The sequence below is a fragment of the Pinus tabuliformis genome, chromosome 8, assembly GCF_031772625.1.
Source record: "Pinus tabuliformis cultivar Carrire ecotype Pingquan chromosome 8, CPIR1, whole genome shotgun sequence".
Lineage (NCBI taxonomy): Eukaryota > Viridiplantae > Streptophyta > Pinopsida > Pinales > Pinaceae > Pinus > Pinus tabuliformis.
This window is the reverse complement of record NC_142294.1, coordinates 2,029,912,500-2,029,925,468: the sequence shown is the minus strand read 5'-3', so window position 1 is coordinate 2,029,925,468 and position 12,969 is coordinate 2,029,912,500.

Genomic DNA, 12,969 nt, shown 5'->3' with positions numbered 1-12,969 from the left:
AAGTTTTTTGTATCTAGAGATGTCATTTTTTTTAATCATCCAAATCTGACAATGTTGTTGAGCGGCAACTTGATCGCTTGGATAGATTCGCAAAAACGAAATCATTTCAATAATTTGATAATCAAATTCCACATCTTGAAGGGGGGATTCCTATACTAGATCAACATGTGGAATCTTCTTCTGAAGAACAATCTCCCCTGCATGAAACTCCAACAACGGATGATGCTTTAAGTGATGTAATTAATAGAATTGGAAGACTCAATCTTGATTCAGTCCCAACTCAATCAACAGAGAATCCTGGACCATCTCAGAAAGGTCCCCCGAAGTGGCTGAAAAAGACACTTGAAAGTGTTCATCCTAATGAAATTGGAAAAACAGGAACCAGAAACTCAAACCAACAAAATGGAGGTGATGTAGATGACTCTAATTCACCTATTGATATGGATGTTACTTATGATTGTGAATTGAAATTGTCTACAGATTTTGAACCAACTTCCTTCAAAGAAGCTACTTCTCATGATGAATGGAAAGAAGCAATGCAAAAGGAGTATGATGCCCTCATAAATAATGGCACTTGGAAGCTGGTTGATCCTCCATTTGGAACCAAACCAATTAGCTGCAAGTGGGTCTACAAGAACAAGTACAAAGCTGATGGCTCACTTGACAAGCACAAAGCTAGGCTTGTGGCAAAAGGTTTTGCACAGAAGGAAGGGATTGATTATGAGGAAACTTTTGCCCCCACAACAAAATGGGCCACCATCCGAACACTCTTTGCACTAGCAGCTCAGAACAGTTGGAAAGTCCATCAAATGGATGTAAAAACTGCCTTCTTGAATGGAGATATAAAAGAGAATGTTTTTATGTCCCAGCCTGAAGGATTTGCTGTGAAAGGACATGAACATAAAGTATGAAAGCTTTTGAAGTCCTTGTATGGCCTCAAACAAGCACTGCGAGCCTGGTATGAAAAACTAATTGAGCATCTTCTGAAACTCAACTTCAATCATTTTGATCTTGATGATGCAACTTTATTTGTCAAGAAAGTTGGCAAAACAGTTGTATATCTTGTGGTATATGTAGATGATATTTTAATGACAGGGAACAATGAAAGCTACATTGCATCCATAAATAAGGAATTGGGGAAAAGTTTTGAAATGACTGATTTGGGCTATGTTCATTACTATCTTGGCATTGAAGTAACCCAACATCCAAAATCCATATTTCTTTCTAATACATTGGAGATTTGTTAAACAGATTTGGCATGACAGAGTGCAATCCTCTTTCTACTCCAATGGAACAAAACTTAAAGCTCACATCTATTGAAGGAAAGGAATTTGAGGATGCAACAAAGTATAGACAGCTTGTAGGAAGTCTCATCTATCTCACTACTACCAGACCAGACATTTCATTTGTTGTTGGAATCCTCTCCAGGTTTATGCAAAAGCCTTATGAGGGACATCGGTCTGCTACAAAAAGAGTTCTAAGGTACTTGAAGGGAACTCAAGACCTTGGAATCAAGTATACATAGGTGGACGACTTCAGCTTGATTGGATACTCTGATTCAGACTTCGATGGAGACAAAGAAACTGGAGTATCTACTTTAGGATATGCTATGAGTCTTGGATCAGGAGCTATCTCTTGGAGATCACGCAAACAATCAGTTCTAGCAGATTCCACAACAGAAGCAGAATACGTGGTAGCAGCTGAAGCAACGAAAGAAATTGTGTGGCTCAGGAAAATTCTTGAAGATTTGCAGGTAAAACAAGTACAATCAACTCCACTCATGATTGACAACACCTCTGCAATAAAGTTGGCCAAGAACCCAAAGTTCCATGATCGTACAAAGCACATCAATACTAAATATCATCTGATCCGACATCATGTTGAGGCCAAAACAATCCATCTCCATCATTGTTCCACAAATGAGAAAATTGCAGACATCTTCACCAAAGCGCTTGGAAGAGAAAAGCTTGAAAGATTCAGAATGATGCTTGGACTCACCAACATCCCCTCAGATTAAGGGGGGGAATGTTGACACCTAATCCTCTGCGATTGGGTGAAATTGGAATGTGAACAGTCATCATAAGATGAACTGAGTAGTCACATCCTTTGTATATAACAATAGCTACCTAATGAAATAAATCGAATCAGTTTTCTGCCAAATTGAAGTTACTCCTGGCCTAACAGTGTTGAACTAAAGTAGAGTGTTGTAGAGAGCATGTGCAATAGAATGTTGAGAGCAGTGTATATTCGGTTGAGAGTAGAAGGATGAGTAAAGTGTGTTGTTGCGGAGTCAGCAGAGAATAGGGTGATTTTTTTTAGGCCGAGAGGGCCTTTGGAATAGTAGAGGACCGAGAGCAGAAGTATGATACTCTAGTGAACTAGATTGGCATTTCTCTATATATGTAATTGCCCCTGTTTTCAGTTTCAAAATTGTACGAAAGGTAGAACAATGGTTAGAGAAGGTGGTGGCATGCATTTATAAGAAGTTGGTGCCTCTTGGAAAGTAGCTTTTTTCTATCTTAGGGGGGTTGGTGCCTCCCGTAAGTGGGTGCTCACAAACAAATTGATGTAATTAAGTAGGTTCTTAATCTACATCATAATAACGAACAAATTTGTGGTTTTTTCCCTTCTTATTTCCACGTAAAAAATACATGTGTCAATACGTGTATGTTTCTCATGTGATGGATTATATGTACAGGTGAATTCCTTATCTTGTTGATCATCTGTATTGTGTATGAAAGCTCTCACAAGTAACTACCATAGTGAAAATATTTAAAGACTTATACTTAAAATTGAAAGAACTTCATTATTACTGATTCAACCCCCTCTTACTAATTCCTTATTCCAACATATACATGTATAAAATGAACATCACTAGCTCCAATAGTATAGCATTGGAGCCAAGACTTGCTCCCCAAAAGTACCAACTCTATCTCTCTGATGCCTTATGGGAGAAGCCAAGGTGAAAATTCCTTTGCTTGTACAATGAGGGTGTATATATAACAAATGGGGTGATAAATTCCTTTGCTTGTAAAATGAGGGTGCATATATAACAAATGGGGTGATAAATTCCTTTGCTTGTACAATGAGGGTGTATATATAACAAATGGGGTGATCCTTCACCTCCCTTCTGACTCTTTGGCTACCCTCATGATTGTCCAACTTCTCTATGACCCTTAACTTCCTACATAACTTTTCACATTACATGAATGACTCTTGGACTTCCAATTTACATTATATTTCTCCAATATTGAATTACCTATTCCACAAAATGATGTGGTACATGATGACTAATGAAATGACATGCCATGAAACTGATGACATGGAAATTTCAATCCATTCTTTGTTGTTGCTTTCTTTCTATTTTTTAAAAGATGTATCAAGATCTTCTTCTTTGTCCTCCAAATGGCTTAGAGATGAGGATTCTTCAGTGTAACTTGATCTACAATTGTTGTCTCAATATGACGTCCCTTTTCTTCATATTGATTGATCAACTTGTCTTTGCATCTAATGAAGTGTCTTATCGAGAGGTCTCCTTCTCCACCTACTTCACCATCATCTTGTCATGGTATGATAGAGTACCTACATTTTCAATTCATTAATGACAAGACGACATCAGTCTGATAAACCCTATAGTCTAAGATGGTGCATGACAATCCACTGGCTAAGCTGGAACCAAGTGGAAGGCTGAGGGAGAGGCTCATTGACTACGAAATTGTGTAGCTCAAGAAGTCAAGGGTCAAGCTTTAGCCTTGAGATTGTGCAATGCGTATATCAAGCTTTGGCTGAGCAAAAATATTGCGCAGTTGGGGAGCTCAGGGAGCCAGGTTAAGGGCTTGAGCACTAATTTTTCCCATTGCAAAGTTCTGGAAGGCAGAGGAGTCAGGGTGATGTGCAATACTAACTGGGCTGGAGAGAGAAATTGTGTCGTTTTTTAGGTCAGAGGCTAAGCTTGAGCACTATGATTTCATAGTGCACAGTCCTAGAAGACAGAGATTGCACATTGCGTAGTGCCAAGGGAAAAGGGTGTTTCTTGAGGGCTGGTACTATGTAGTGTGTAGTTCAGGCTAGAAAAAATGAGGTTGAGTGGCGAAGTCGGGGAGTTTTCCCATTTGCACTAAGTGTTGGATCAGTGAGATGAAGATGAGAAAAAGAGATACTTTGAGCATAATCGCACAGTTAGATCACTTGACAACATGACAAGGAACACTCTGAACATATGAACAACATACCTTCCTCAATGAAACAACTTTTTGATGGTTGCTACCAAGTGTGACAAAGATGCACTTTACAATGAAAGCAATGATACTTGTGCAACAATGCTTGAAACTTTGGAAATGAGTACGAAAGATGTCTACATGATAAGAAAAACTCATTATCACAAATATTTCAACTTGAAATAAGCCATAACTACATTTTACATGATAAGCGACAACTCCCATGCCAAAATATGACACTTGCGACATGACAAGAAAACTGAAAACGACACACAATATGTGAACGATAATGAAAGAAACACATGCCAAAGCGAAGATAACATGAAAATGATACTAATTGAAGTGACAGTCAAAAACATGAAAATGACACTCACAAAAGAAAGAGTGTGCAAAAGCGACAATTTGTAAAACTCACCCAAATAAAAGTACAAACACATCTAGAAGTGAGAAGTTGTCAATGTCAATGCGCACTTACTGTTGATGTGGATTGAACATAGTGAAAGAACTGTCTTGATAGACTATGCTAGGCTTATTCGATCTTGCATGAAGAAGTGTTCTCATGAATTCATCATAGACTGAGCATGTGCGAGCAGGTAGCTTCAACACTTATAGTCCAAAAGATAGCTCAAAGAATTAATAGAGTTAGAAAAGAAAGGACGATCGCAGGATCCACAGTAGATTCCAAAATTCAAGTATAGGAAAACTTTTGGAGGGTGTATGGTGACACACTAGTAGAACTCCAACTTCTCTGCCTTAGTCAATTCTTTCATGCAAGGTCTAGTTGTTCAGGGAGTATTGATTCATCATTCCGATAACCATGGATTCCTGAATTACCCCATCCATAAACATAGTCCCCTTCATTCATTTTCTTGGTTAAACACAAACATAAGATCAATGATCACACAATGTTTCAAATTAGGATAGGGTAATGAAGTTTGCAATATTTATATTTTCATAGTATAGCTTTCCATCTCTGGTGTTTCTCAACTACTAGTAGGCCTAGATAGTACCCCGGCAGAGTCACTACAAGAACACAAGAGTTTATCCACTTCCAGCAAGCCTGAATAGTACCACGGATAAGTTTCTTGCTTCACCTATCTATGCAGGAATCCTTTCTCTTCTTTCACCTTTATTTATATATTTAAACAAGACTGTGCATAGGAACTTATTCATTTTATGGGTGGTAGAGGGACCCCGACTTATTCAGAACAAAAGATCTTGTCCCTTTAGAGAAGCATATATAAGACCTCTAACATTGGTTTGCTCGTTTATATTTTCCCCTTGTCCTTCTCTACTTAATTGGGTTAGTTTTAAAACATCAAAACATACAGACCAGAGTGTAGGCATGAGGTTTCCAAAATAGACATGGAGATCATGGTTCGACACAAGGCTTTCCTAACGAAAGGATCGTATTTTATGTCAGAACATAATCAAACAAAAGGTGTAACCAAGACAAGGAAGAAGGACATGGAGTTAGCCAAATATTGTTGTGTCACAAAGTCCATTTCTATTTTTCCACATTGTCTTTCAAGCGCAAATAGTACACCCTTCATGCAAAGTCTTATCGACAAAACAAAAAGGAAAAAAAACACGACTCAATGACAAACTGAAACTAAAGCACAAGAAAAAGGAGGCTAAACAAAACATGATGCAAGACATATGTAAGGAAAGACAAGAAAGAGTAAAGAGAACAAGTGCAGAATGAGTGGAAGAGAGGGGAAACTAGAATGCAACTAGTCCTACTCCTAACCTAATAGGTAGAAGGTCAGGGTCAAATATAATGAAATTTACAATAAAGCCATTGTAATTGTTCTCGACTTGAAATCACAAAGATACGATAAATTAAAACGGATATAAATTAATGTGCAAGAGAAAAGATAAGAGCTTGAAGAACTTTCAAAACAAAAAGAAGGTATTTCCTGTGGACAGAAAGATGTGTCAGAACCACTACTTCTAACCAGTTCACATTCTTACCTTTTCGACAAAAAACATAATCAAACAAACCTCAAAACATTATTGTCAATGCACCTTATTCTATGTCATTCTGCTTAGAAAGCATGAGAAAAGGCTGAAACCTATTATTTTCAATGGAGCTTGCCAAGTAAGATTGCTCCAACCATTTAGCGATTGGATCATGAAACTCGAAACAATCCTCTTGGGAATCCTGAAACATTTGAAAAGATAAATTTACAACTAAAAGCATGGGATCAATATGAGAATTTTGCAAGGGAAAATTTATCCGATCATATTCAGAAGGCATGCCAAGACAATGAGGACCTAACATAACCATCAATGAAGGTTGAAGTGCCTCAACTGCCCGACAAGTACCCAAATAGTGAGATGTTGAACCATGAAGATCAAAGGATGTAAAACAACTGTTATTGGAGATACTAGTGGGAAAATAATAAAATGAATGGAATCTAATATCATGATCAAATGGACCACTTTTGGAATGAGATCCTCGGTTAGAAAAAGGTATATTAGTTTGAACATATTCACAAATGCTATGAATAATAGACTCATATTCCTCATGTAACAAATGTAACAAGCTATTTCTTTGTAGCTGGTAACACACTACACTAGCATCACAATTATCGAAAGGAGTGAAAAGGAATACCATTATAGTAAACACATGATACCAATCAAAATATAGTGAAAAAAGAAGAATTTGATTCACACAATAACTCGCGCATTCATTTACATCAAGAGGATTTCAGGTGAGATGAAGAACAATATTTGCAATATGATATTCACAAGAAAAAATAGGAGCTACTCATCATGAAATAAATCTCATAAATATGATTTCTTTAGAAAAAGATGATCCTTAAGTTGATCACCTTCACAGTTCCAAGACTTTATGAGAGATACACATTCCAAACCAAATTTTGATGCAAGATATTTTCATAAATATGAATTAACTGAAGAAGATTCTTGAATCTGATCATAAATAGAATCCTAAAAATTTGAAAAATTACATTTGGAATACCAAACATCTTTCAAAAAGAAATTTACATCGAGTGAAACCATGTAAAGAGAAGGATTGTGTGAGAGAAACCAGATCTGACTTAGTTCGAGGGGCTTACCAAAGTTGGGAGATATTGACATAACCATCAATGAAAGTTGAAGTGCCTTGACTTCCTGAAAATTATCGGAGCTTTAAAGGATTGTAAAATCACATCCTCAAGATTGAACTAGATCATGCATGGTGTGACAACAACTGCTACCACTGGTTTCAATCAGATCACTGCTCACTAGATGGCAGACATCTATGTCACTAATTTGACTGTATTTTTAAACTTCAACAACCATATTAGTCAAGTTGGACAATTATTCTGATTACAAATATGAAGATTACTAATACTGATGTGGTTAATCTAAAAGACATGCCTACTAAATCTGAAGATGTCTGAATCAGATAAATTTCATGAGCAAGCTTATTTTTAAAGTTGTCTTCATGTAAGAGAAGAGATGATGAGGGATGGAAAGAGTACTTAATGATTTGATTATTTTCATTTGCATCATGGATAATCTCACCACCTTGTGTCAATTGAGAAGTTAACTCATTAGATGAAGAACTTGAAGAACATGGGGTATCTTCATCGCAAGTAGATGCATCGCAAATGGTAGAGCATAAGGGATAGTGAGATGAAGAGAAAGTTTTGATAATAACATCTTCTTTTACCAAATTATATTCTAGATCTAAATTAAATTCTTCATGAGAAACTGAAAGATCAGTTGATGTGCCTGTGATCGAAATGGCTCCAGACACAGGCAGAAGTCTAAGAGGACTTAGAAAGGGTCAAAATTCAAAATGGTCATATTTCTCCCAAACCAGCACCAAATCAAAGTTCTCATTGCCCTAATTCCAACGGTGCAAATGACACTCAAATCCGAGCTCGTATGAGGGAGAACGAGCCAGTCAAAGTTTTGGTCAAAGTTGGCTTGTGGGGTAGGTTTAAGTGTCCTACAATTTGACTGACCCCGGGGCATGAAACCTAGCTCCCAAAAGTGGGTGAATTTGTTGGATAATTAATTTTTCTAATATCCCCTATATTAGATAAAATCGAAAAAATCTAATGTTGTTGTAAAAATAAAATAAAAAATTATAAAAACAGGTGGCGGGCCATGACCCCTGCCACCCCCACCGGAACCAAAAAAAAATATTATTTAAAAAATGGCCGACAACCCATGACCCCCATCGGCCCCCAACCAACCACATTACATTATAAAACAATTTTTTATTAATGGGCCAGCGGCCATAACCCTGTCGGACCCTCCAACCTCCGCATATATTTAAAACACTATGGTAACGGGGCGGGCCACCACCGACAGACCTAGCCCCTCCCCCAATAGCATTGCCTATTAATACACCATGGGCGACGGGGTTTGAACCCGCCCGGCCAGAATGGCTGGCCCGCTACTCAGGCACTCACACCACCACCATGTAATACTCCACACCATTTATTACAGAGTGCCCAAACAGTAAAATAACCATTGTTAAATTTAAAAGAACGTGCCATATTTAATACAACCAACAACCCATTAACATAATCGTTGGTTAAAAAATGTATACACGCATAGTTTTTGATCCCCCGACATATCCTCAACTATTTGCCTTTATTACCACTACGCCAAATGACCATTGTTGAAAACTCCGCCACCCATGTTGTATATAAACCCTAATTTTCTCAGTGCGCAGAGGACAAGACGAAGCATGCTTTTCGAGACATATATTTATTAATTAATTTTGCAAGTGGAACCATGAGTAGGGAAAAGAGGCAGGCGGAACCATGATTGAGCCAAATTTTCAGGAGGGCGAAATTTTGCCACTGTCCAAATCAGAAAATTTTTATGTCTAGCCTACACCTCTCAGCAACACGAACCTGATGGCACAGACAGAATTTTTATCTGAGTAGCAGATCTTCAAATGACCTAGAGGAGGGAATCTTTGAGGAATTTAGGGGGAATCTAAAAGATTCCTGTAGCCCCAGATTTTCACTTTGTCAGAATTCATAAATTTGACAGTCTATTTTACACTATTCGACACCACGAATCTGATGGTGCAATCAGATTTTCCATTTGATCACTCCATTTTTCGACCACTTTTCAAAGTGGAGTGTAGGTGTCAGCATTCAATGTGTGAGCAGTCATTTCCATGATATTCGACGTTGCATGATCGATGGTACAACCAGATTCAACAGTTTATCATCCTCTTCTTCAGATAACTCCTTGATGTGAGGTATATGCAGTGTGATCATGTACTTCTTTATCTCTTTGCTTGAGATGCATTGTGTTGTATAGATCCCTGTTTGATGTTTAATGTGGGATCTTGTTTTTGTTCTTGATGTGAGATGTACTTATTGTTATGTTTTGATTGAGATCACTTTGTCATCATGTTGATGGGATACTCATGTTGTAGCCATGTATGTTTGAATTGATATCCATTTGATGCCATGTTGGCGGGATGCTCATTATTAACATACGTGAAATTATGTCATGCTGATAGAAGTCATTTTTGAATGAGAGTTCCCACAGCGGAACATCTCTTGGAGCCACTCCTATGTAGGGAATATTCCTTGTATGATAGAGAAAACACATGCATGTACATCATCACTCTTTCCTTGAACACTTAATGCAGCAGCCTACACCATCTTGACACCGGGCCCGGAGACGTAGTCCCTACTGGATGAACTCCGTTATCAATGTCTTGTGTTTTATGTTGCTGATTCTTGTCATGTTCCTTCTTCTTTACAACATGCATCTATGTTCCTTTATGATATTTTAAACGCAATTTTAATCACATCACGAAAGAAAAATATCTTTGTTAAATCTGGGAGTTGAGTCAACTCAGATCAGCCTGGGTGTTCATGATCACATACATCAATAGAGTCATCATCATCAAAATGATTATTTCCCAAGCTACAAATTGATTGAAATAGTTGATTGCATTTGTTTCACTACCAAGGTTAGCAGATTGAAAATAATCCAAGAATGGAAGCACATTATCTGGACATGGGGAACCTTGAAAAAGGGAAGAGAGATCAAGAGTCTCTTCAATTTCCTCCTCCTTTACTAGTGTAATGTGACTGCCTTGTATTTGATCAAAATTTGAACCAACAACTCAAAATTCAAAATAGCATGAAGATCTAGTTGGTGGATCAGATTGATCAAGCAAATCATGATACGTGGAGTCATGACATTTAGATGATAGAGGATGATGGATGTCCCTTGAAGAAGTAACACTTTCAATGGAACCATATTCAAGATTGATGTTAAGAGTGCTAATGGCATCTTTAGGAATGAAATAATTAACCCTCACCCTAGGCTCCCTAAGCCATTTTGGGGTTTCTTCCATTAGATCTGAATCATGAAAAGAGAAATGAAGATGAAGAGATGGATTACAAATTTGATCTCCATATATCCCAAATTTTTTATCATCGCACATAGGCACCTTCATCGGAATTGAAAAAGGAGGAGGATAAGGAACAAAAGGATCAGTAAATTCCTCCTCTGAAATTAGAGGTGTCTCGTGATTCACAAGAGTTGGGGAAGTAGAAACATTAGGAGTTTCAAGTTCACCGTGGAAAGAAATGTGAATCAAACAATGAAACTTTTGTTTCAAAAAATCCCAATCCGTATCTTCTTCAAGAAATTCACAACAAAGGTGAAGGAATTGATCAAAGAAATCCTCAACTAATCCATTAGGATTCATTCTTATCTAAATAATTATTTTAAGAACGTCTTGGTAATCATATATATCGAAAGCTTGATGAAGCTCCTGGAGGAAATGATGAAAATAATGGATGGAAGCATATGGTAAGGTATGACACCATCAACTAACTTGACCTTCAAGGGTGAGGCAGAAGAGAAAAAAAGCCACATCTTCACTATCAACATCATAATATTCAAAAAATTTAAGAAAATCGTAAATGTGCTTGATTAAGGACGTTCCATCATCACCACAAAACTTCAATTGGGACAAGTGATAAAGAGGCTCATCGGGGATTGAAATTTCACCAAGGGAAAGGTTATAAAAACACCCCCCGGAGTACGATTTTAGAATGATCCATTTAGAATAAGGGATTCAAAATAGATTCAACAGACACAACTTGTCATCTGGCCCTCCTTCTAGTGCCATTTGTTGATAGGTGCTGGAAATCTGTCAACAAAGGGGGTCTCCCTGATGTGAAGTCCCAATTAGACCTGACACCATTTAGAATAGGATTCCCATATGGAATATTGGCCTCGTTACCATATGTTCTTATATATTTTCCTTGGCTTTAGCTGTCAGCAAGAGAGAGTAGCGTGTATGTGCCTTTGTGAAAAGCTAGTAAGTGTGCATGGTGAGTGTTTAGTTGTATGTGTGTCAAGGTTATTCTACTGTGGAGGGGAATATAAAGTGAGCCTCTAAGAGAGAGGTAATAGTATCACCCTAGTAGAGACACACATCAACAAGGAAGATAAATCTAACATCAAGCAGAATAGTCCACAAGGATGCAACGGTCATTGAAATTGTTAAAACATATTATCAATATAATAAGCACTAAATAGCTGAATTACTTCAACTACTTTAGTACGAGTGAAAGAAAACATGAACCATAAAAATTCACTGAACAATCTTACAAATATTCATGATCCATGCATGAAAACGTTTCGGCTATCAGGCTTCAAGTATTAAGTAAAAGTCCCAAGAAAAATTTATACAATGAACATCACTAGATCCAATAGTGGAGCATTAGAGCTACGAATTGCTCCCAAAAAGTACTAACTCTGTCTCTCTGATGCCTTATGGGAGAATACAATGTGAAAATTCCTTTACCTATACAATGAGGGTGTATATATAACAAATGGGGTGATCCTTCACCTCCCTTGTGACTCTTGGGCTACCCTCACAACTATTTGACTTCTCTATGACCCGTTAACTTCCTACATGACTTTTCACATTACATGAATAACTCTTGCGCTTCCACTTTACATTATATTTCTCCAATATTGAATTACATATTCCACAAAATGGTGTGGCACATGGTGATTGTTGGGCAATTTAATTGCTTAAATTGCTTTCATTAAATTATCAACTAGGGAAACTCGTAAGCTTGTGATGATGCCAGCAAAATATATGCAGGAGTAGGCAACTAACTCTATGAATAACTAAATGATTCTGATTCAATATAATATGCAAGGGAAGAGGCTCCTAATTGAGGAGGTCCTGATTGTCCTTCCCTATAGTATTATAGATTGAAAAGAAATCATTGATTACATAAAAACAGAAACTTGAAATAAAGAAAAGAGAATGAATTTAATTGTTGTTCAGATTCAAATAGAGAGAGAGACTAACTTAGTCCCTTGATTGTCCCCTCATATACTGATCCAAACTAAACTAAGATTCATTCATGAGCATAAGAAATGAAATAACTTGAAACATAAAAGAAAAAGAATGAATTTCAATTATCATGCAAATCAAATGGAGAGAGAGTCTAACTTAGACCCTTGGTTGTCCCCTCATATGCTGATAAGATTTTAATTTAAAACTCACTCATCAATCACAAACAAACCCTCAAACATCTAAGCAATTAAATGAAATAAGATCTATTATGAAATAAAATGTTTCTTTGATCCTTTTAGAGTGAGCTCAATTCTCTTAAGAACAAAGTGACAAATTATTCCATATACTACATTAAGACAACTTATATCTAAAACTATAGAATGGAAATTTATGTAAAATGAAGCTTTATTCTATTCCATCATAAGT